Source organism: Ostrinia furnacalis, unplaced genomic scaffold (genome assembly GCF_004193835.3).
Source record: "Ostrinia furnacalis isolate ACB-3 unplaced genomic scaffold, ASM419383v2 OfSCF7650, whole genome shotgun sequence".
NCBI classification, from domain to species: Eukaryota; Metazoa; Arthropoda; class Insecta; order Lepidoptera; family Crambidae; genus Ostrinia; species Ostrinia furnacalis.
Window position 1 is genome coordinate 126,951 of NW_021137889.1, and position 24,815 is coordinate 151,765.

The 24,815-nt window shown below is 34.6% G+C and overlaps 1 protein-coding gene across 1 annotated transcript in view; it reads right to left on the minus strand.

The window, feature by feature from the left end:
* The window catches only part of oc (homeobox protein OTX2), a 60,433-nt gene extending 38,056 nt beyond the window's left edge, over positions 1-22,377 (minus strand). Inside the window, exon 1 of the mRNA XM_028322480.1 lies at positions 22,044-22,377. The gene's annotated coding sequence lies outside the window, so the exon portion shown is untranslated. The remainder of the gene's footprint in view (positions 1-22,043) is intronic.
* Between the last annotated feature and the right edge of the window lie 2,438 nt (positions 22,378-24,815).

Here is a 24,815-nt window from a genome sequence, read left to right on the forward strand (position 1 = left end):
ATTTGAGAACCTCTGGATAAGACCAGAACGCAGAAATTTTCGTCACCTAGTAAGCTATAATCACATACTTAAAATACAAAATTTCAAGTCTGTAGGTCATTTAGTTCCGAAGTTAAATGAAAGCAAAGTTTCGCATTTATGACACTCACTCACTCACTGATGATCATCAAAATAGAACTAGTACTTCCCATAAACTCAGAGAGCTGAAATTTGGTAAAGAGTTATGGTTTAATGGCCACATAAAGGGAAAACTATAAAAACTAGGAAAATCGAAGATCTGGAGTAACACCACATTCATAATCAATACTACTAGCGCCACACCGGCACCGTGGTGTTCGCCTGTACCGCTCACCGCTAGATGGCGCTAGCACTTTGAGCGTCGATTTTCTGCACCGCGGTGTCCAGAATTTTTTTCCTCTCTAGACCCCGTCGATTAAGTTGAATGTTGTGTAATATGAATTTGGTTCATTTCGTTTATTATATCGTGAGGTTCGCTAAGGTTAAGTTATTATTAAAACAATTCTGATTCGTTGTCCATTTTAAAGGTAGATGTGTTTAATATCGTAAAAAAAATGTTTACCTATAATATTAAAGGACGNGGTGGGATCAAACCTTTTCCTACTCATGAGCAAGATATTTAATTAATAATTTCTGGTAAGCAGTTAAAGAAACTAGACTATGATCAGAAGTCTACTTAATATACTCAACATCAAATAAACCGCACCTTCCGCGACGCGAACTTTAACGATTTTCTTCTGACACAATCATGGTACCCCAACAATATTGGTATTATTTGAAAGCCCAATAAATATCCTTAAAGAAAAACACATTTAATTTCTTAATAAATAATTAACATATACCATAAATGTGACTTGAAAAAATACTTCACTTTGGGCCCACCTATGGGATCAATTAGAGCAATTTTTATGGTTATAAAACCAAATAATGATTTCACGTGTCCTCTTTAACAGATGGATAGCAATTAAACCCAACTTAACAGTTTTATAGCCATAAAAGTTGGCTCTAGCGTAACTACCTATTTTTTGAAGAAGTGACTCTGGATCCTTCTAAAGACACATTTTTGGGGTAAAAACCTTTCCTTTAATGAAATGAGGGTTAGAACTAGGCTTTTAAATGGTACCAATATTGGTGGGAAGTGGGGATGCATACGTTTGAAAATGCTTGTCGCGGCAGGTGCGATTTATTTGACGTCGAGTGTATTATAGCTGAAAGATGGAAACTGAAAATGTAGAGACGGCGGCATCAAATCATCATCAATACAAACCTTTTTATCTTTGCTCTTATAGTCAAAGTCAAAGTCATTTTTTTTTTATTTGCATAGACTATTAAATAGTGCTTACAAATCGTATTTTATAGCTTACTCTTATTAAAACTACATAAGACGCTGTAATATTTAGTTAGGTGTGCGTAATACTTTAATAATGTTTTAGTTTACTTTTTTTTTAATGTCAATGTGTATCATTATTTTAGTACCAAATAAATATTTTTTCTTTCTTTCTTTCTTTCTAATAGTATCAGCATTATTGCAGTGTATTAAATACCGACTCATAAAAAATATTTTCACTAAATTGTTCTTGTTAGCAGTTACATCTTTCATTTCACGTACAGTTCCCACCTGCCACCCATTTTCCCTATCACTCACTCAACAACTAATTTCAGCACCGTCCCACTATAATTTCGTCCATATTTGCAAACATTCCCAACTGCGACATCCCAACAAAGACCTACACAAAAAGTGCCGACAACGTCAGTCTGCGGTGTCGACAAATGGTTACTCGGAAATTTCGGAAAAAATCACAACAGGGGCGTACAGAATAGTTAATAGTGTGAGGTGAAGCGAGGAATCCGGGACAATGCGGCCCGGCCAACAATTATCACGCCTTGAATTAGCGTCTTTGTCGCAATTTTAGGGTTAGATCCTCAATGGAGTTTTTGTGAATGATTTTCAGTGATTGGAAACGGCCGGGTTTTAGACGTCTACGAACGCGAATAGAGAGCGAGCTTAGTGTGAGTTCACATCATCGTCACTAGTGAGCTCGTATATGAAATTTTAGTTCTTGAAAGTTTCCGCTGGGGTCGCTGTACAATCTGTCAAACATTTAATGTCACTTTTATACGCAGTCGACATCGATGCGTTTGACGTAAACTCACACTACGCCCCCAAAAGTTCTGGGAGAGTGAATTTTCATTTGACTTTGTTTCATTTCATTTATTGGGTACGACAGTTACAAAAATACTATTTAAGTAACTATTTAAATATGCAAAATATTAAGCTAATTGCACTATCATACTTTACACAGCTTGTTATAGCTGCTCAGAAGCGTGACTTGACGATGAACAGTAAAATATCTAGAAATTTTTAAAATGATGTTGAAAAATGTTTATCAGGGTTTTTGTTCAATATTTATGATGATAAATAAAATCTTGATTCAGATAAAATTATGTGCAAATTAATACTTCCTAGAACACATGTGTGATAATAAAACGATAACAGTTTAATTGGAATTGTTGTAAAAATGTTTATTATGGATTCAAGCAAAGTAATATTTTTCCTTCGTCGTTTCAGCCAAATGACGTCCACTGCTGGACAAAGGCCTCCCCCAAGGTTTTCCACAATGAACGGTCCTGCGCTGCCCGCATCCAGGCTCTTCCCGCGACCTTTATCAGATCGTCGGTCCACCTAGTAGTATAAGAGTAGAAATAATTTTTCCTTACTAAAAGATAGTTTTAACGTTTTTATCAAAATTGTAAAGAAAGCTTCAAAATTTTATACAAATTACGCGTAACGTCTCTCTTACAAAAGAAACATATTAGAGTCCCCATCAAATATTTATTTTGTCCAAAAAAATATAATTTGTTATTGGACACGCATGTTTAGGCCGACGGGGCAACATCCTCCTTTGTCCAATGTGACAGTTCACCAAATACAGTTGGCAGCACCGGAGAACTTTTTTTCGGGTGTCTTTGAAATTGGAACGTCTCTATTTCGAATTTTAAATGTAGCTCGTATTGTTGGGCTAGCATTGTGACTGACTGGCAGCTTGTAACTGGTATGCATGGGGGTAATAGAAAAAGTAAAGTAGGTATTAATAAAGAAAATACGTTTTGTTCTTGGTCTATCTTTTCCAATCAAATTACTATAATATAATATAAATAATAATCATTGTCGCATTATTTTAATGAAATAAGATTTAGGAATGACAAAAACAAGTCAATATCTAAAACAATCATTTTAAAGTACCTTCATAGGTAAAAACTTATTGATTTAATTTCCTAAAAAAATTGTGACAGGGCAATTTTAACGTGCTGTAAGCCTGTCCTATTAGCATTACTAGCTGTCCGAAGCACTTTTTTCTCTTCGAGGATCAAATGGGAGCAAAACAAAGTGACCTAAAAAGACATTTTTGTCATCAAAGACTATTACCACAATTTAAATAATGAGCCACGTCTATTTAATACTCATCCTCAAATTCAACATCTTCCAACAATGCTAGACATTCGTGGAACTTTTCTCTCGAAACTAAATACCGTATAAGAGTCCCTACAGGCCGCCAAACAATTACGCCCTCACTCCCGGAGGAGTAACTTGATACGCTCATTAAGGGGGAATGGGTTTTTGATGGGGTAGGGATTAAGGGGTATTTGATTTGATAGTGTAAGAAAGTGCAAGAATTCGCTGTTGGTGGTGATTTTTGTGGGTAAATTCAAAAGGGGTTTTAATTGAAATGGCACCTATTAATTTGTGTGTAGTGCTTACGCCCGTATTCACATGCCTGCTAAAGTGAAGCAGCAAATCGAACGCACAGCGTTGAATAGCTCTGTGATTGGTTCGTGTGCCACCTTGTGCGTCCACGCGCACTGTGAGACCTCATAGTAATGTTTGTACGGGCGTAAGTGTCAAGATTGCCTCGTCTATTTTAACTGTTAAAAGCCAGATTAACTAGTAGGAGCAAACATAATGCTCAGTACCTAAGTCATGAGGCCTGGTTTCCAATTCAAAACAGACCTAAGTCTGGGAATCTAGTTATAATATTTTCTATTTTTATTAATTTCTTTTCGCCCTTTGGTGTACAGACTGCAGAAATTACAACTATGACCAAAACAAGAGTCCTAGAATAACGATTGAATTACACGATTAAAATCAGTTTAAATTTTCTTTTTCTTTTAGGTCTATTTTTGAAATAAATGCAGTTTTCGTCTTAGTTTAGAAACCTATCAACCGTGATACGAGGGCGTGGTCCCACGGGACCGCTAATGGCCCACTGGTGGGCCTGTAACCCGACACTTGTCTTGGGGATTTGTTTGTTGTGATCTTCGTTGATGGGTTCATTTGGATTTTTCTTTTTATGCAACTGGCTGCAGCTTTGGACAGATGTAGAGTTCACCATTAACTTGCCTGTTCCTGTGACTAAGTTAATTTATCTATGAAAGCGAAAGGTCACTGATTGACTCACTCACTCATCACGAAATCTCAGAAACTACAAGTGCTAGGGGTTTCGAATTTTGCATGGGAGTTCCTTTTAGAACGTAGGTGCTCACTAAGACGGGATTTTGCAAAATTCAACCCCTAAGGGGGTAAAACGGGAACCACGTGTACGAAGACGCGGGCGGCCGCTAGTGAATGATAATAGTTTATAGTCAACTAACCTCTCAGTCTAAGAAACTGCTTCTATTATTCTAGTAGCGTCTTCACAAGTTGTACACAGTAGAAAGTGCCTAATGCCCGTTTTCCCCATCAATCCCTTATTTTTAAGTGATCCCTATGGTAACACATAACAGGCATTTTGTTTTCATAGGGGTCACTTAAAAAATAGGGACTGATGGTGAAAACGGGCATAAGTAAGTATCCTAGAGTTTAAGGTGGTAATCATTTCGCACCCTTAGAATGAAAGTGACCGAATCCAAAAAATACAATTTGTGGTAAATGAACAAGAAAGTCTTTAAAAAAGTGTAGTCTTGAATACATTTTACTATATCTTTTTCGTGTTCCGTCGCATTTGATTGATTTTAAGTAGATGTATTGATTAACCTTTTAAGTTAACATTGGCAGAGTATTTTTTGTAATTATACTTTATTTAGTATATATTTTGACATAAAATATAAAGTACTTCTAAATTAGGTCACTTTATTACAAAATACTTTTGAAACTAATGAGATTTTTTATTAATTAAGTCTGTTTATGACGCATATTGCAAATGAATCTGTTGACATAAGTCATTACTATACTTAATGTTATGTGAATATAAGGTAATGAACATGGGCGTAGCCACGGTGGGGCAGGGTGGGGCAAGTGCTCTAACCTGTCAGGTACCTAACCAAACCTAAAAAAAATAATTATCTTGGTACTAACTACAATACGATGTACACTACCAACTACTTTTTGGGTGAAAGATTTCTTGGTGTAGGTACCTACCTACACCAAGAAATCTTATCCGAAATAATCCGAATTATCGAATAATTCGGATAATTCGAATTACACATTCAGATATTGGGTGCTATAAGGTAGCCTTTTTGTATGAAAAAAACTAACCGAAGTATAGCCCAAGGGTATACCCTTGGGATATACTTCGGTTAGTTTTTTCTTCTTCGACTAAGAAGCAAACTATAGTCGGCTTCTTAGTCGTTCGTTTCAGCCAAATGACGTTTACTTATGGACAAAGTCCTACTCCAAAGATTTCCAAAACGACCGGTCCTGCGCCGCCCGCATAGGCACCTCCCGCGACCTTCACCAGATCGTCGATCCACCTAGTGGAGGGCCTGCCACTACGTCTTCCAACTCGTGGTCGCTACTCGAGAACTTTTTTGCCCCAGCGGCCCATAAACTCTGTGAGCTATGTACCCCGCCAACTGCCAAATGATTTTAGCGATTCTGCGTGCTATGTCACTTTGGTTCTACTACGGATCTTGTCATTTCTGATTCGATCGCGCAGGGAGACTCCGAGAATAGCACGCTCCATCACCCTCGGGCCTTCTTATGAGGCCCATAGAAAGCGACCACGTCTCAGATCCTTAAGTTGTCACTGGCAACACACACTGGTCAAAGACTTTTGTTTTGAGATACTGCGGCATTTCGGACGTGAGAATATTGCGAAGCTTCCCGAACGCAGCACAGCCGAGATGAATTCGACGGTTGACCTCTTTCTCGAAGTTGGACCTACCTAACTGGATTGTCCCAGGTACACTTAATTGTCAACAACTTCGAGTGTNCAGTGTTTTTGTAATAAACAGATACAATTCGAGATCTGCCAATGTTTTACACGTACACTCGCAAGCACCGCCGACGTAAAACTAGTTCTGCCTCTTTCACACAATATGCATACATGAAAAGCGGTACTAGTGAAAGAGACCGAAGTATGCGTTGCTCTGCCTTTACTAAGAGATAGGTCACTTTATCTATACAGGGATATAGAGCATGCTTTATAAGGTCAGTTTATGGTGAAATCGAGAGTAACAGGAATTTTGAGTTAGGTCACTTTCATTCTAAGGGTGCGATTTATTAAAATATAAATCCGTTCAGTAGTTTCGAAGTGCAATAACTGACATCATGCAGGCAGAAAAATGCTAAATATTTTAACTTTAACACTAACCCTAAAATCGGAAACACTTTTTAGTTGTGTCGTGTAAACGGGCTACTAAAATGATACATACATATAACTATATCGAATCGAAATTGTAGAGTTGACAATCTATCCATCTACCGTCCATTTCCCAAACGATTCCCCGCAAACCCATCTCGATAATCAAAATTAGCGTTCCAAGATCGCTATCGAATATGGTTTCCCATACAATCTGCTATCAATTCAATTTCTAATTCATTTCGCATTGCACTCCCTTGCGTGCTGCACAATGGGCACGCGTCGCTCATTGTGGGCCCAAATTACTGTGAAAATTGATAGTTTCTCTACCCATACGATTCCTGTTACATTTATGATATTAATTTGATGGTTTAGATGGGGTTGGAGAGGATTTTGTATCGATTTTCGCTGGTGTGAAATTTGTTTATGTTAAGTATTTATAGTTACTTCTTTGGCCGATAGATGGCATGAATTTTGTAAACCGCGGTGTCCAGATTTTTCATCAATCATCTAATTGCAAGCTTCATTTTCTCAATCAAGCTATCGTGGATAGGTTAGACGGTTGATTTAAAAGAAATCCTACTAATATTATAAATGCGAAAGTTTGTGTGGATGTTTGTAACTCTTTCACGCAAAAACTATTGAACGGATTTTGATGAAACTTTACAGTATTATTATTTATAACCCAAATTAACTTAAAGGATATAATTTATGACGATCTATGACAATCTAAATTTCACGCGAGTGAAGCCGCGGGCAAAAGCTAGTTGTCAAATAATTTCATTAGTTACGATTATTAAACATTTAATTTAATATTTTGAGTGCTGTTGATGGCCAATAACAGCACTTACTTAGGTACCTATAATAAATAATTTAGCACACTAGAAAGGTCGATGTTACCGGCTTAACTTAAGTGAGTAGGCACTTAAGTAGAGGAATTACTGTTAATTGTACTTAATTGTGTTTTTAAGAGGTAAGTACCTTCTTGATATAGCTGTAACCGTTACGCAAAGGTATTTGTTGATAGTTACTTATATTATCTACATTATGCCAAGTTATTTTTTTCGTTATTTTTCATTATTTTCAATAGTTTTTCGATTGTAAAATTTTTTTGATAAGTAGTGATCCTTTGAATAAAGCCAGCTTTGTATTTGTAGGTAAATAGTACCAAAAAAATTCAATACTGTTTCTAAACAAACTATTTTATTGATTACTGCTTATCAGGCAGGACCTTAAATTCAAGAGAAAAGTACCCAGTGAAACGAAACCCCGACATTATTATGAAATTGAAGCAATAATCTGCGACTTCATAAAACAAATACCTGCCTTGTCTAGCAAAAAAAAAAAAAAAAAAAAAAAAAACATCGGACTTAACTGACGCGTAAACTTAAATCTCGAAATTAAAAGTCGAAAGATAAAATGAAACTCCATACGATCGCAAGTGCTCAGAATTATTTCACGTGTTTTATTACATTTTGTCCTCAGTGAATTACTGGCACATAAAATACGTCTACATCGCCGCAATATACGACCACGGTAAGTCAACAGCAGTTATTACGACCTATCGTACAAACTCATACCAACAGAACTCAGCCGAGTAAACAAGCTAGCAGTTAAGAAAATCGATAGCTGAAGAGCGAGCGAGACGCCGGATTAGGCTCGCGTAAGAAAGAAAAGGATGGGCGGCGGAGGGATCGTTACAAGGCGTGGCTAAAACCCGCCTATGAAAAAGGAAGAGGCGATACGATCGGCTATACGAGTGAGCTGGACAGATATAGTTTGGTTATTCCGCTTTAGTGGTGGAATTTCTACTTGGCACATGTAAATAATGCAAGCGCTGTCTATAAGTAGGTACTGTAGACGAATCATTTATTAACTACATCAGAGTTGGTTTATTATGAACAATAATGCGGTTAGCACAGACTGGAGAGGTTAGGGATTACACGCGTGCTGAATACCTTTTAAATAAGTTAATTATGCATGTGGAACAAAGGTAAGGTAAATGTTTGGAGCGTAGAACGAACTAAGTTTCTATTAATACCTACAGTCAAATTGAGACAATATTACAAACTGCACTGTGGGCAAAATATATGCCAATAAGGGTCATTCCACAAAAATATGTCAACTCTTAGTCCGCGCCACATTTCACATGAAATATTTGTAAATATTTTATTCCAAAATTGTTAAATAACAGCTCGCAATGTGCTTTATTCATCACCCATTTATATTTTTTGAAACTATTTTTAAAACATCTTAAATTCCTTTTGAATGACCCAAAACGTCATTCCCTAGGCATGTCTGTACTCCAAAAGTTTGTGTTTTGGGACCCACATTTATAAAAACATCAACTTTATCCTTTGTTTTAATTAACGAATAATCTATTTAAATGTATATTACACCAAATTCTATTAATATTTTGCGGTTTCAATAAACAATAATTTGATTTTCTTTAGTTGAAAAAGAGTCTACAGTTTTTAGCGTCATTCCCTCGCCACGCACTGATTTTATAATTTTGCGCTTTAATATGTATTTAGAGTGAATGACATTTAGTTGAGTTTAAAGTACGATACGAAGTTATCCTCAGACCATACTGGCTTTGCGGTAGCCGTTTTTTGAATTAGTGCAAACGTGACAGTTGTTACCGAAACATGTGTTAATCCAGTCACTTCGTCAGTCCCTAGTTGAGTAGCTGTATTGATTATAATAGGAAATTGTATATAATTTAATAGTATTTACGTGTAGTTTTTTGGCTATTCTCTGCACATGGTATTAAGCATCTTATAATATAAAGTTAATCTGCATTTGTGTTAAGTTTTACTCCAAATCGTCAGTCCCTAGAGCGTCAGGCCCTAACTTTAAATGGCACTTGGGACTAAATTACTAGTTAGGGAATGGTGTTTTTTATATAGTGATAATAACAAAACAACTACATTATGTGTATTAACTTATCTATAAATGTTAAGGTTAAAAGTTTTATACTTTATTAGAAGTCATATAGGAGTAATGTAGTATGAAAAAATTGAAAATTATAATTTCTCCTAAAATAAAGCATAAAATGACTGGCCCTTTTAGACATAACATAATTAATTAATAAACAATAATTTACACTAATAAAGTATTCAAAAGCATCTTAAAAAAGTTACGGACAAAATGACGTCGAAAATATACAGATTTTTATGGAATGACCCATAAACAGTTTTTAAGCGTGTCCAAAAAGAAAGACAAAATGGGAAAGTCAGAGTAAAATTACAATAACGTTTCAGAAGATCATTGTTTCAGTTTCAGTCTTAACAAAAATATAATAAATCAACCTACTTATTATTACTTTTTCAATGTAACTAAATGACACACTTTGTCAAGCAAGGAAAAAATCGCACATTGTATCAATTATGAGAAAACGTGAAGCAATTTTCAATTGACAAATTATTTTTTTCATTTTTAACATTAAATGTGTAACAAATAGGTAACATTTTTCTTATTGACTTTTGATAGGGTCTTAAGAAATTAATGGGATAATATCAATCATTCAGCATTTCAACTTCGAATTTGGAATAAAAATACATTTAAATTGATAACTTCCTCTATACGTGACTTTTAAAAAAGGTTAGCACAAAAGGTAATTTATGGTGTCAGTTTTGCGCACCAATGAATGCAGTACGTGATAGCAACAAACAAATACGCTGGATTGTGTTGATATGAAAGAACCTATTTTTGTGCGCGACTTCGCGTGTGGGCGGGAAACTTAAAAAAAAACCTGAATCACCAGCCAGGGTAGAAAGGAGGTGGATCAAATCGTTAGCGATGCTACTTTTTGTTCAATTAAGCCTCGCAGACCACCGACTTTTAGTTGGCCGATAGTTGGGCCCGATTCAAATTTTTATGAAGAATCGCCTTTTTTATTTTGTTAATGAAAGCCTCCTAGGTTTGGTCTACTGACAATTATTCCACATGTCCATAGCATCCAAAGTCAGCCTAGTATGTAACTAGTCCCACTGCATAGTTATGGCTTCCATCGTTTTATATTTCAACGAAACCCTAACTTGGTAGCATCAAAATTCCAAATCATAAATCAGTACAATTTTTAATAAAACGACAGTTCAAAAATGATGAAAATCGTCATTAAATGCATACTCTTAATCCTCAAAGGTCGAGGTCAAAAGTAAGCAGGTTAATCAACTGAGGTCAAGACCAAGGTCGTATCACGCATGGTAATAAGCTATTGTTTTATTTCGAAAGCGAAACGAGTCGAAATCCAGCTCAATTCATACAGTTATTTACTGAGACTGTATAACGGATGCCTTTTGTTCGTTTCACCCAAACTTCATTGCTGGACAACACTTGCCTACAGAAGGATTTCCACAACGAAGTTTCCGCGACCTTCGCCAGCCGGGCTAGGATGTGCACTGTGGATGTTGATAAAATCATATCGTCGATTTTAGACGACAAATGTTATGGGCCTATCGCGTAGGTATAACGATATAATGGCGCGATAGCTTATCGCGACGCGCATCCTAGGCCTACAGATCGTCGGTCCACTATTTTTAAGATCATTGGAAGTATACGAAGCTTTGCAATTCGACTGTTTAATGTTAAGAAAAAAAAAAGAAATCTGTTGCTTATTAAAAACTAACCTTGGTACATAATAAAAAAATCTAAAATCGCACTATGAAACCTTAGTCCAAAATTAAAAATTACCCAAAAATATCTCCAATAGGGCGATATTCCATCCAAAACGCATCCATTCAAAATACAAAACTACATTGGCCATATCACTGCGTTTCATTTTCATTCCACTAATAACTATTATTATACCAAGTTTTTGCCCGAACGAAGGGTGGTGCGACCCACTGGGGCTGTAGTTTGTTTCATTACATAATGTAGCGAACATCTGCCTTTAGGTATAGTGGGATGCCACCTTTGTTTCGGTTCTTTTGTCATAGTTTGGTAGATAAGCGAATGCTTTTTAACCAACTTCAAAAAGGAGGAGGTATGTTTTTTTGGTGGTTAAATATTTAGATTTTTAGGACTATTTTAATAGCTCTGATAAACAATAATATTGTAAAAAAGTATTTTAGTATGTTTATATCCGTTGTCTAGTACCCATCGCACAAGCTTTGCTTAGTTTAGGGCTAGCGGCGCAGTGTAAAATGTCCAAGGATATTTATTTATTCATTGTGAGAAATGTGTAAATTAAATATTTGTAGCAAAGTAGCGCTTTTGCTGAAAATCCGTCACTTAAGGTAGAGCAATGAGCTTTCGTTATGGTAACTAACTGATAAAACGCTTCTTCAGGAAAATTAGAAAGACATGATTATTTTATTATATGCGTCCGTTTGTAAAACTGTTTAAAAAATACGAAAATCACCGGGGTGTCTTTAGGTATTAGACACAAAGTATTGCCTATCGCTCTCCAAAAACCCAAAACTTCGTAAATGTCGGCAACTTGCAAAACATACAACAAAAGTAACTGTGTTACAGTTAAACAATACAGTAGGTTTTCTATACCAAAAAACTTTACAGCAAAACGGTAACTGTAATCTGCAAATTATTTTATTAGCCCCCATTGTAAATCCATGAGTAAGTTTTTACAATTTCAAACAATGAGGGCAATCGTTTTAGCGCTCACCAGTTAGCGCCACTGTAGAGTAAGGTCCTGTCACTTGCTAGTAGCGAAGACAGTGGCACCAACTGGGGAGCGCTAAAGTGGTAGGAGGACTATCGCATTTGCACTCATCAAGATGGCGCCACTGTAGAGTAAGGTCCTGTCAATCGCCAGGGGTGCCAACTGTTAAGTATAAAAACGATAGCCCTCATTGTTTTACAATGTCAGCCTTTAGCGACGTGCCGCCAAGGGTCACAAACAAAGTAGGTTGTATTCGTTTGCTTTTTAAACAATGAAGTAAAGGTTGCAGGTGAGTTCAAAGGAGTATGGGTAATTGGATTGATGTAACCGCCTCAATAGAAAGTTACATTTGACTGAAAGTAATAGACATCAGTGAGAACAACATCAAACTTCTATGCTATGGCTACAAATTGATATAAAAGCTGTTAGACGAACATCTTAACTTTTTTGAGTGTTATGAGTGTTAGTTTTTACCTAACCTAGCTTCGCGACACAGCTCGAATTCGATTAAAATAAAGATTCATCATCATCATCAACAGCCCTTTACAGTCCACTGCTGGATTATTAGCCTCCTCCACTTTAGTGGAGGGTTTTGCCATTCAATAAAGATTAACTACTTACATTTAAATAAATTTTGAGTTACGAGACTACTAGAACGATTAGTAATTTACAAAAATGTCACACGAACTAGAAACTAGTAGTGCGTATTAAACATTCTTGTAATCATCACAATTTGTCAATTCAGAAAAACGAGAATTTGTATTTGTTACAATGCAATTCTTGCTGTCACGTAATAGCACGATAATTTTGTTGGGTTTACCAGAATTCTAGAATCACTACGAGGTATTTTTTTCCGTGTATGATAGCAATCAAAGCTTTTCGAGCAGTAAATCTTAGTTCAGTTCAGGCTATCTTATGGTCGATACAAGAGTCTTTTAACCACAACGGGGCCTGCATCTAATCTGATGGAAAGTGATCAAAGGTGGAAGCGAGCTTCACCCGAAATCCTCAACCACAGAGGAACTGGCTACCGTACCTCCAAAACACAACATTAGAAGGTGGATTCGGTGGTGGTCCATTCGAATTTGTAATTCGAATCTCAAATAGGTACACATAGGCCGTTTGTAGACATCCGTCCGTTTTCACCGGACGACGGACCGTCAAAAAACTGATATCCTTTGGCCGTTTGTAGACATCCGTTTTTTCACCGGACGACGAACCGTCAAAAAATGGATATCCTTTGTTTGCTGTCAATTTTCTCGCCGGACCTATGTCCGATGCATGTGCACACGTTCATTATAAACCATACGCCACCGCTAAATCCGGTGAAAAAATCGGGCCGTTGTCCGGTCAAAAAAACGGATGTTTACAAGCGGCCATAGTGTGTGTTCACACGACTACTCCAGTTTGCAGTAATGCTGGATCCCGCAAACTGGACTGCCGTGGGAACGAACCCTTATTCTGCTTTTGCCGGAACCTGCCAGTATTTCGGTGAATAGTAAAACCCAAGCGTCTGACATATCTAATTACCCACTGGCGCCATACTATATGTTAAATGTATACGAGTATCTGTCTACGCTAGCTGCGTAACTCGGTAGCACAAAAGAAGCGCTTCGTCAGCATCGATGCCCAATTATCTCGAATGAGACTTAGAATCGAATGAATCGAATAAACAAACTCGATAATCATTGATCATTCGGACATAGCAGCGGAGGCGTAATGATTGTTGTTTTTGCGATTGAATAAAAATGGAAGCGATATAAGTTATCTGAATCTATTACGTGGAATTGATTTTATATGATAATGAGCGTTTCTTTTGCTACTGGATAGGTATTTATCAAAACGGTAGATCGTTTTGAACTAAGATTTAAAGGATTTGCCACACTGCATTCGGTCTGCGGTCGGGTCAAAGTAATCATATTACGTGATCGCAGACCGCATCCAGTTTGGCAAATCTATTATGGTTATTTTGCATGGAGGACATAATTTTGAAATATTTTTTTTTATTACTTGCTTGCTTGCTTGAAAAACTGAAAGTAATGAATCCGCCCTTTTTATGAATAATGTCACAACTTGTGAATCTTAAGTTTAAGTAGTATGTAAAAATTTGACTCCATCTCAGCCTGAAATCCCAAAGAATTACACGCAACCAATTGCTAAGCTATGAAGGTCCCCGAACGACATCAAAGTTCTAAATATTTACATTTATTATATTTGCCGAATGTCAGAAACCGAAGTAAAGAACGCTTTCGCGAAAGGTACGGTTAGTTTAATTTTTAAAAATATAATTACCCTTTTCAGGACACTTTTACACGTTATAGCTTGCCCTACCACATATTATAATCACCTACAAGAATACCACATGTAATGTAGTCACGTGTATTATAGTGTCACGTTATTTCGACATCATTATTTGGGCAATTACGTATCTAGCTATATCTATTGATAATTACTACTATTAAGATAGCAAATATAATCTATAAGCGTAATAACATATTTTATACTAAGTTTTTTTTTTTAATAAACTATCATAGTGTATTTTTGCCATTGTAAGTAAAAAAATACCCCTTGAAATTGGGAGTAATTTTAGATACTTATAAGTGCGTATGTTATCATTATTACGTTTATTGTTTCTTAGTTCTATAATATCATACAGTCTTGACGAGACATTTTAACACATTAAAAAGTATTAGATTACCAAATAATGAGATGCCGTACCTATTATTTATAGCAAATTGAATGTACCTATGTACAATCTACGGCTGAGAATTACACATACTTAAATGTATATAAAGACTTATTTACGGAAATTCTAAAAAAGATATTTAATCCCAATGTTATTACAATGATATCAAAATAAATAAACGTGAATTTATCTATCTTTAGGACTATTTCTTATCACTGAGATTTATGCAGGTGTTAGGGGATTACGCAACTGAAATAAAATAATTTGTTGATAAACTGGTCTGTAAATATTATGTGTTTCTAACACAATAGTTTTTCATTATACATCTTTATCAGGTCATTTATTCTCCAATGCAAGACTGTGGCAAGACTCTAATTTATCAGAGGAAAATGGATTAGAGGATTTGATACAACTAATCATATCCATCATTGAACATAATTGTCTGAAATATTTACGTAGTTTTTACTTTTTTTTTTCTTGTCTTTTAATAAAGAAGGTTGTCATTGCTGCAATACACCACAATCACAAACCACAAATATTAAAAAGATAGTTACTTTAAAATTAGGAACAAATTAGAAAACTCTTATTTTTGTAGTTGGGGCCTTTTCCTTCTCCTCGACTTTTTAACAAAAAATATTTCAAAATGAAATCACAATCCAAAATTAAATCAGAATGATTTCGTAAATCGATTAAAGCCACATCGATCTATTATCTGACAGCTGTTATCGAGTTATCATCGGAATTTTTCGGTAATTACCGATAATTCGTGATTTCATTTCTAAAATAACACGCGTAATTCGAATGTATTGCAGATTATAGGTCGTTTTGGGTATTTACAACGTACTCTTAGTAAAATCTTTTGTATCTGTCAAATCAATGAATTTCCTCAGTAGGTATAACGTGGTTTCTAATAATCCACCGATTTTTAGTCGACCGATAGTTGGGCCCGATTCTAATTTGTATGTGTAATGTGCGCACTTCCATACATGCCCATACTGATTAACTGCCCGAATAGGCCGATAAAAAATCGGTGGTCTGGGCCTAGGCTAAAGGTCGCGCGCTTTTTACCCGTTGGACAGATGAACTTTAGGTTGAACCTATGATGGTTCATAAATACGCTGCGTGTTAACTTTTCAGTTAACTGCAATATTGTAGGTTTTCATTTATGTTAATTTACCTAATTAGTAAATAATAATGTTTAACTAACAGTGTATTAACAACCGTTTTTTGCTGTCTTCGAAGGATGATTGCGTGATGTTTTATTACAGAGAAACTAATTTCCATTTAAAGTCCGCACTATCATTATGTTTTTGCGAGAAATGTTATAAATTTTCACTTAATTTAGATTCCATTATATTCTCATAACACTAGAATTAAATTTCAAATCATTATTAGACTCAGTAGCCAACAAGATGCGACGAAATATTCATCAGTTCGATACTCATGCATTGATTAACTTAATTAAGCTTCAAATATCAATTCCATTGCAAATCTATTTACCATTTGCTATAATCCTAACTTTATGCCATTTCTAATTAAATACCTAAATTCATAGCAATACGACTGAAAATTGAATAACAGAGGCGCTTCTAATTAGCAGATTTTGCGTACACATTTGGTATAGTTAACGAATGTAGATATCACAAAAGAGTATCACACAAAGGGTAGGCTGTTTGCTTTGATGCCTTTGCCTGATATTGAGATAAAAATAATATTTTGCCGCCGAAAAATGGAACGCTTTTACGCGGGAAATTGTTCGTTCTATTTTTGAACATTTAAAATTAAAACGCAACTGATAGGTGAACCAACTCTTTCATATTTTTTATTTGATGTTTAATTTATACGTTGTTTACTGCTATCACGTTTTATTATTTAAATATACTTTTTTCGGTTGGATTATTTCCTCTTCCTGGAAAAGGAAAAGGCATTATGCCATACAGTCAAGTCTTCAGTTTTTTTCTATTTATTATAAACCAATCAACAAAGCTTTTTTCTTTTCTTGTCTCTTCCCGCGCTGGCAAAACCATATTTCAGACCAATTTTTTAGAGCAATAAAATAAAGCAAATACTTAGATTTTCTCTCTTTAAATATTTCAACATCATTAATTTTTACCCCTCGCAAAATGAAGTTAAACTATCACCGATTAGATCTGCCCAATTAGTTTCAGTTTGTTTGTTTGTGACGGAGGGATGGCCCTCTCTAATGAGGGCCAATTAAAATGTATGCCTTTTGACTTCAATGGATGCATCCAGGATTTAGCCATCAGGGCGGCGCTACTGTGATGTTTTACCAGTTTTTTTTTCATAGCACCATTAAAATATTGAAAATTTAGAGTTAATACTTGAATGGGTGCATCCAGGATTTAGCCACCAAGGCGGCGCTAAAAATTTAGAATATTGAGATGCACCAGTGTGACAAATATGTCCCCGTTGTAAAAAAAAAAAACAAAAAGGCATGAGTTACTTAGGAAAACATGTCTGAAGTTGTGAAAAAGAGAAATGAATGAAAGTTCATGTAGGATTTAGTAGATACGAGTAATTATGTTTTCACTAGGCAATTCATAAAAAAAATAACTTGTGTCAAAAAAAGAGACTTTAAAGTTAGTTAATAGGTGTCTATGGTTTATTTATGTAAATTCCTTTTAAATGGCAAGGGAAAATAAACCTAAATCCTAGGATAATATTCTGTGTAGACGAAGCCGCGGGTAATAGCTGGTTAAGCCTTATTATTGAGTAAAAGTTACCGAAACATGTTTATGTTAATGTTTAGGTATTTTATAAGTACATACACTTAGAAATAATGCTGTTACATAATAGCTTAACAAAGTCAAGTACACGCTTATTACACTCACAATGGAAAATTATTTATCATGAAAACCTGTAGGTTTTAAAAGGATTAACATTTTGTAAACAGTTGTCTATGGGCGGTAAACACTTGTCTATGGGCGGTAAACATCTGATCGTGAGACGAAGACGAGGGCTGTTGCAGCCCACGCTAAGATTATTAAAATACGAAGTAAAGCCGAAAATTTTCCATTTATTTCAGCTACAAGGTTTGTTTTTCAGTCAAAGTTTCCTCTGATATTTTTCAAGCGTATTTTTTAAATCGGTTATTTACTTAGAAGCTTCTGGAAATTTTTAAGTGTTCCAGTTTATTAAATACAAGTAGGTACTTACTGGATAGCCTCCTTTACAATACAAGCCAATTACAAATAGGTATAATATGTCTAAGTAATTGTCTTTTTAACCGACTTCAATAAAAGGAGGAGGTTCTCAATTCGGTTGGTTTCTTTATTTTCTTTTGCTTTACCAGAGCTTGGAAAAGCTCGTTGGTTATTTGGTAACCTCACTGGGAAAAAGGCTGCAAATCACCAAATTATTTTTCAGTGCTTGGTTTGTTATGTTTATGTTACATAACTAAGAACCTAAATAAAATGTTATTTGTCTAATGATTTTATTGCTAGTTATTTGCCGTAACTGTGACTTTACGTTACTTTTACTACATAATAATGTACTTTTGAACTATGAATCGAAAATAACCAAACAGACAAGAAAAGAAGTACTTGAAGTTGAAGTACTTTTACGCAGTGGTTCGTTTGGACGTAAGTGCCAAGATAAAAACGCCGAAAGTGCATTTATTCATTTTTTGCGTTCGAAATTCGAAATCGACCGCACTTACTACCCTGTACTTTAACCGTTACGCCCTAAAGCCGCGTCGCAGAGCGTCCTAAGTGGAAACATCGCAAATTGCAGGGCGTGTCGCCACCACGCCTAGGGTAGGGGTGTATCATCATAAATATACAATAGTGTGCTGTGGGTGTTTTTGTTGAATAATATTCTGTATGAATGTTTTTTTTTGAATCGCTGAATTTGAAAAAAAGTTTCAAAAATTTATACCAATTTAAATTAATCAGTCGGCCGTTTGGTGTAGTGGTTCAGAACGGACTACTATACCGAGAGGTCCCGGGTTCGATTCCCGGCCGGGCAGAAATTGAAATGATGAATTTTAATTTCTGTGACGGGTCTGGGTGTTTTCTATGTATAATATGTATGTATTTACAAAAAAAAAAAGTATTTAAGTATGTTTATATCCGTTGTCTAGTACCCATAGTACAAGCTTTGCTTAGTTTGGGGCTAGCGGCGCAGTGTAAAATGTCCAAGGATATTTATTTATTTATTATTATTTATTATTATTTATTAATTAGAGACATGTTTGATAGTTTTAACGTGGATTTTGCAGTATTGTGAATGGCTATTTAAGCATACTAGGTTAATATTTTGTGCTTTTTAACAAAATCTAGATTCTTATAAAAAATGTTGGAACAAAACTGTCCGTTTAAAAATCAGTAATTAGTATATTTGTCGGCATCTAACATATTTTTAAAAGAAATATTATTAAAAGGAGTACAAAATAAGTCTACTCTCGTCTTTTACTATATTTATGGTGCAATAAAACTATAATCTCACTCGTTAGTACTTTCATACACTTCCTTAGGACGGTTTTCATTGTTAACAAAATGCATTGTCCAGTGTTTTCGGGGGCAATAAATGTATTTTATTACTACAAGTGTTTAGACAATACTTTGGCGAATCCGTTCTTTATTTTTTTGCGAATCACAAATACATTTTTGCCGAAAACGGCTTGTGATGTTTTGCGCGCAACTGTAAGTTTTATTTTTATTGTCCTTAAAAGAAAGGTTTTTTTTTATAGTTTTATTAGCACGTGGTATTAAAATGGCCAATAGGGTTGACATTTCTGATTGTAATCGAAGTATGAATAAGTTTATGTGTATTCAAAATAATGGTATAGGATAGACAAAACGTAAAAGACACAATTAAGACAAAATAGATTTAGGTAGGTAGTATTTAATTTTATTACTTGATGCAATAATTGCTAGATAGTAGCTATTTCTAGTTATTATGATCAATGATGATTATACAATACAATACAATACAATTTTTCACATTAGAGCATTTCGCAATGTTGCAATAATTAATTAATTAATTTATGATTATTTTTATACAAAGGACGAAATCAAATGGTATGCCGTAAATAAAATTTAAATCAAACCAAATAATTAATAGGAATTACAACAATATGTGGATTACGCGCTTATTTTATCATAATTATAGTTTTTATCTTTGTATTCGAAATCAGGAACTAATCCATTATATTCTGACAAGATACCTACTGTACGTGTGTAATTCACAAGGATTTTGGATAAGAAATAACTTTTTTTTGATTTAGTAATCTAACCGAGTATTTTGCGTGCCGTGATTGGAAGTTCTAATTAATTTATTAACTGTACTAAAAAGTTAGATTTATAACTTTAATTTTCAAAAGATAACAGTTTTGTTCTCTACCTATCTATACTAATATTATAAAGCTGAAGAGTTTGTTTGTTGTTTACTTGAACGCGCTAATCTCAGGAACTACCGGTCCGATTTGAAAAATTATTTCAGTGTTAGATAGCCCATTTATCGAGGAAGGCTATAGGCTATATACCATCACGCTACGAGTAATAGGTGCAGAGGAAAAATGATTTTCACGCGTACGAAGTCGCGGGCACTGCTAATAATAAACCAGAAATTATACTTGTAGAAAATACAGGTAGCTTAAAGTAAAATAAAATAATAGATTTATAACTTTTACTAGTCGCCAACTTGCTTTTATTATTTACCTCAATTATTATACTCCAATAACACACAATTTTATCATTATATCGCATTTCATTTGCTTTTAATCTGCAATCAAAAATGTAGTAAGTGCAAAAAAATAGTCGGGTTACTGCCAGCAGCGTTACCCTATGTAACGGATAGGCCAATGTAATAGAAATTATATACCAATCAACAATTCACACCCCAGAAATGAGCATTTCCCTTCCCCTCACAGTGAATACAAAAGTATAAAATTATTATTAACGAAACCATAGGGGCGTGCGCAATTGAATTTTAAAATATATTTTTTGGCAGGCTATTCAATAATAATACGTCGATGCTCAATCAAAAATTATATAATTTTTAGTATAATAAAAATATCATTCGTAATCAAAGTAAATTAAATAATATGTCAAGACTAATGAAAAATACATTTCTCGATACTTTTCATTAAGTCATATTTAATTTACTTATTTAATATGAATTAAATTAATGTCACTTAGGAATAATAGATTAAAATATGATTAATCTGATGTTTTTGGGACAAATTGAATTCTATTTTAAGTTAGTAGACTCTTTGAAGCTGAAGGTAAGAAGAGTTATGATTAATACTTATTTCCTATAAAATAATAGTCTGGCTGATTTTTTTCACGTTCCTTAGGTGTCACTGATAACCTGATAAGCTGTAATTAATGATGTGTGTAATTACATTTTATAAAAATGTTGCTTGTCATTTTATTAACACCTTAAAATTTTAAATTTTAGGATACGATACTGCAAGCCTTTTAAAATAATTAAGTAGAGACACTCATTTTGTTTTAAAAGTGTTTTATGTATTTTTTCTTAATAGTAGCGAAACATGTTACAAAACTAAAAATATTAAGATAATTAGTATCGATTATTTACAATTCCCTTCTATATTACAATCCTAAAACTTAAAAAAAAGGTAATTAATTACAGTTACGCCCTTTTTCACTTCAATCTGTTTATTAAAAAATAGCAAAAAAACAGGCAGCTGTTTTTTGTTAATCTTATTTATAATTGATAATGTACGGCATTAATCATAGATACAAGAACTGATTACAAATTGTTATCACCGCGCCATTGCAAGATATGACAGTCTTCCACGGTTCTTAAAAAGTATTAACGATTAATAAACTTATTTAATTTACTACAATGTTTATTTTGTATGTTTTTTTGTTATAAAAAACTACGTTCCGATTCAGGCACTAATTTTTCACGCCTACCGCAAAGCAAAAATGTTCCGCTGACGTAGTACGAGGTTTTAACATATTAAAAATAGTCGCATAGTTTTTCGACAAAAACAAAGAAGATTTTTGTGCGTAAACTATTTTATAAAGTTATGTTGTTTTTTTTGTCTTTTGAAATTGGAACAAGGTTTTTTATTCAAGGCAGTGCGCAGTGTCAGCTTTGCGCGAGCTTCCGTCGCTTTTCACGTAAAAAAAAAACAAAAACTCACCTCAGAAAATGAAAATCCAATCTGTCCTGTGGCAATTTGCACAGAGTGTAAAACTCGATACAATATCACAATCAGCGGAGTTAATGACTGACGATCTATCACTTCTCACGGCACGGCACGAATGCGATGTTTCTACCGAATTATCTTATCTTAAAAACACTAATCAGCGACTTTCGACTCGATATAAGTCAATTAAAAAAAACTTCGTTGTAGGTTAGGCCGTTTGAAAAAAGAAACCACAAACACTGTCCGTAAACAAAATTCGAATTTCGAATGTCTTTGTCCGGAGCGCGCGCGTGACGTTCAGCCGGGAGGTTGGGCCCAGACTGCCGCATCGCGCCCCTCACTCGCCCCACCCCTGTCGCGACACAATTTTCAGGTACGAAAAAACGAAAAAGCGTCACTTTTTCGAGTATTTGGCAATACCTGACGATATTTAGCGGTGTTTAGTAGTTTCGGTGGAGCGATATAGGTGGTCTCTTTTGTGTGGGTATAGGCTTTGTTTAAGAGGCGTGTCTTCGTACCACGTGCTGGCCTGGATCGATATTGATTGTTTTGATACATCGGTTTTGGGGTTGTTGTTTGAATCCAGTCCAAACAAATGTAACGATCTACATGTTAACGTTATCAAATTGCGAGTTACAGATAATACATATTATGTGATGAAACTTTAATGTTTTTCAATGAAAATACATTTTAGAAAATACTTTGTTTTTAATACTTAGGTGTGAAGCAGCTACATAATAATTATCTTTTTTCCTGAAGGACTAATGGATAAAAGGCTAGGCTATGACTAGAAAGATGAGGTTTTAAAAAGACATCAACGATTATCCTTAAAAAATATTATTAACGGATTTCCGAAGTCTTATTTTTGAACTGAAGTAAATTCATATTTTATAATAACTATTTTGATCTCCAGATAAAATAAATCATTTTTGAATTCAACCAAAATGTTTCAACATAAAAAAAACATTTTCTAAATTATACCCTTTTGCTTTCTAGACGCCTAAATTAGGGATTTATTAATGGGATAAAACACTCAACTATAGTCAAAAACGGATTAATGCACTAGTATCGTGAAACAAACTTGATTTTTACTTTAAAATAACGTTTTAAAGTAAAAACTTTATTATAATTTGCAAAATCCTTTTTTTGGCAAATAACAAAATCTGTTCCCACAGTATAAAAATATGACACAAGGGTGACAATCCAAAGACAATCCGTCCATTCTTTTGTTTTCAAACAAAGAAATCTCAAGAACGAGACAAACAGACAGAAGTTAATACTGGAAATGATGATTTAATCCCTTTTTTGTCTAAAAATTAGACAATAGTGTTACGGTGGCGTCGCCGAAATTTTTAGATTTTTTATTTGCATGGTATTTATTTTTCTTACAAATTGCTTTTAATTTTTAAACAATTTCTTTTTCTGTCGATATTGTTTATGGTGTCCAGTAGTGTGAACTTTTGGTTTCTTGAGTTTCTTTTATAAAAATCTTAAACTATTTAATATTGTTTTAAATGGTAAGTGGATAACACACATTCCATTCCATCTGACGAAGGAAGGCGCTGGATGCAGGCCGCTACCAACCAGTCAATTTAGAAATTATTGGGGGAGGCGTAATGTTCAGCTGTGGACGTCCTGAGATGTGTCCTGTCATGATGATGAATAGTGAGTGAGGTCGACACTTAACCTGGAAGTCCTGGGTTCAAATCTCAGATTCAACAATAAAATGGAAATGAGCTTAATTAATTTTTTTGTTTAGGTTTGAATAAAATTGATTGTGAAAGAGATGTATGTACCTATTCCGTGCTTCATAGAATGTACTTAAGCCGTCGGTCTTTGAGCCACCTATGAGTCAGTTGCCAATGGAGAGCCAAAGCTTTAAACTCAGTTTAAAATAAAACAAGAATGTTTAGGAAGTACTTTTTTAATTAACTATTTTCTTTTAATTCACCCCGAAGCTTTTGCCTTTATTTTACAAGAACGAATACAAAAATAAATGAACATTTGTACTTACTGCCTTTTGCGCCTCGCACCGCCCGACCGCGGAATTGAACTGTGTCACCACGTTCGGAAACCGGTATTGATTCCAACAATTGTCGTCAAGTTGTTTTGTAAGAACTTTCAAATCTTTGACCGGGGGACCGGTGGATGCAGTGGATAGCACATTCGATTCTCAGCGGGAAAAGATAGATTTTGATATTCGTTGACGCGAAATTACTGGACGGATTTGGATGTAACTTTACAAAGCTAGCTTACACGAGAGTAACAAATAAATTATGTATGTATCTCAAGAAGATGCGTACTATCAAAGCTTAAAGCTCGAATCTAGCATAGAGCTTAAAATTTGTTAAGCTTCAATATTTAGACCAATCGCAGGACAGATTCTATGACTGATATTCAATCAAGTGTTGTTTTATCGATACAATATTAAGCAAGATTTACTTTCGGATATAATTAATAGTTAAAATAAAATAACCGAGAATTTCAACCGTATCATTGTTCAGTTATAAATGTAAAATGAAAGTTCATGTACATTTTAACTTCAACAATTTCTCCATTCTCGTAGCATCGCCAATATTAAATAACATACAAAATTATTACAGTATTTATATTTAACATTTTGCCCGCGGCTTTACCCGTGTGGGTTTCACGTTTTAAAGACATTTTTTCCATTATTACGATTTTTCAGGTTACTCAATTTTTCTCTTCTTATGAACCTTTTTAGCGTACTTCAACAAATCTATCTAATATTATAAATGCAAAAGT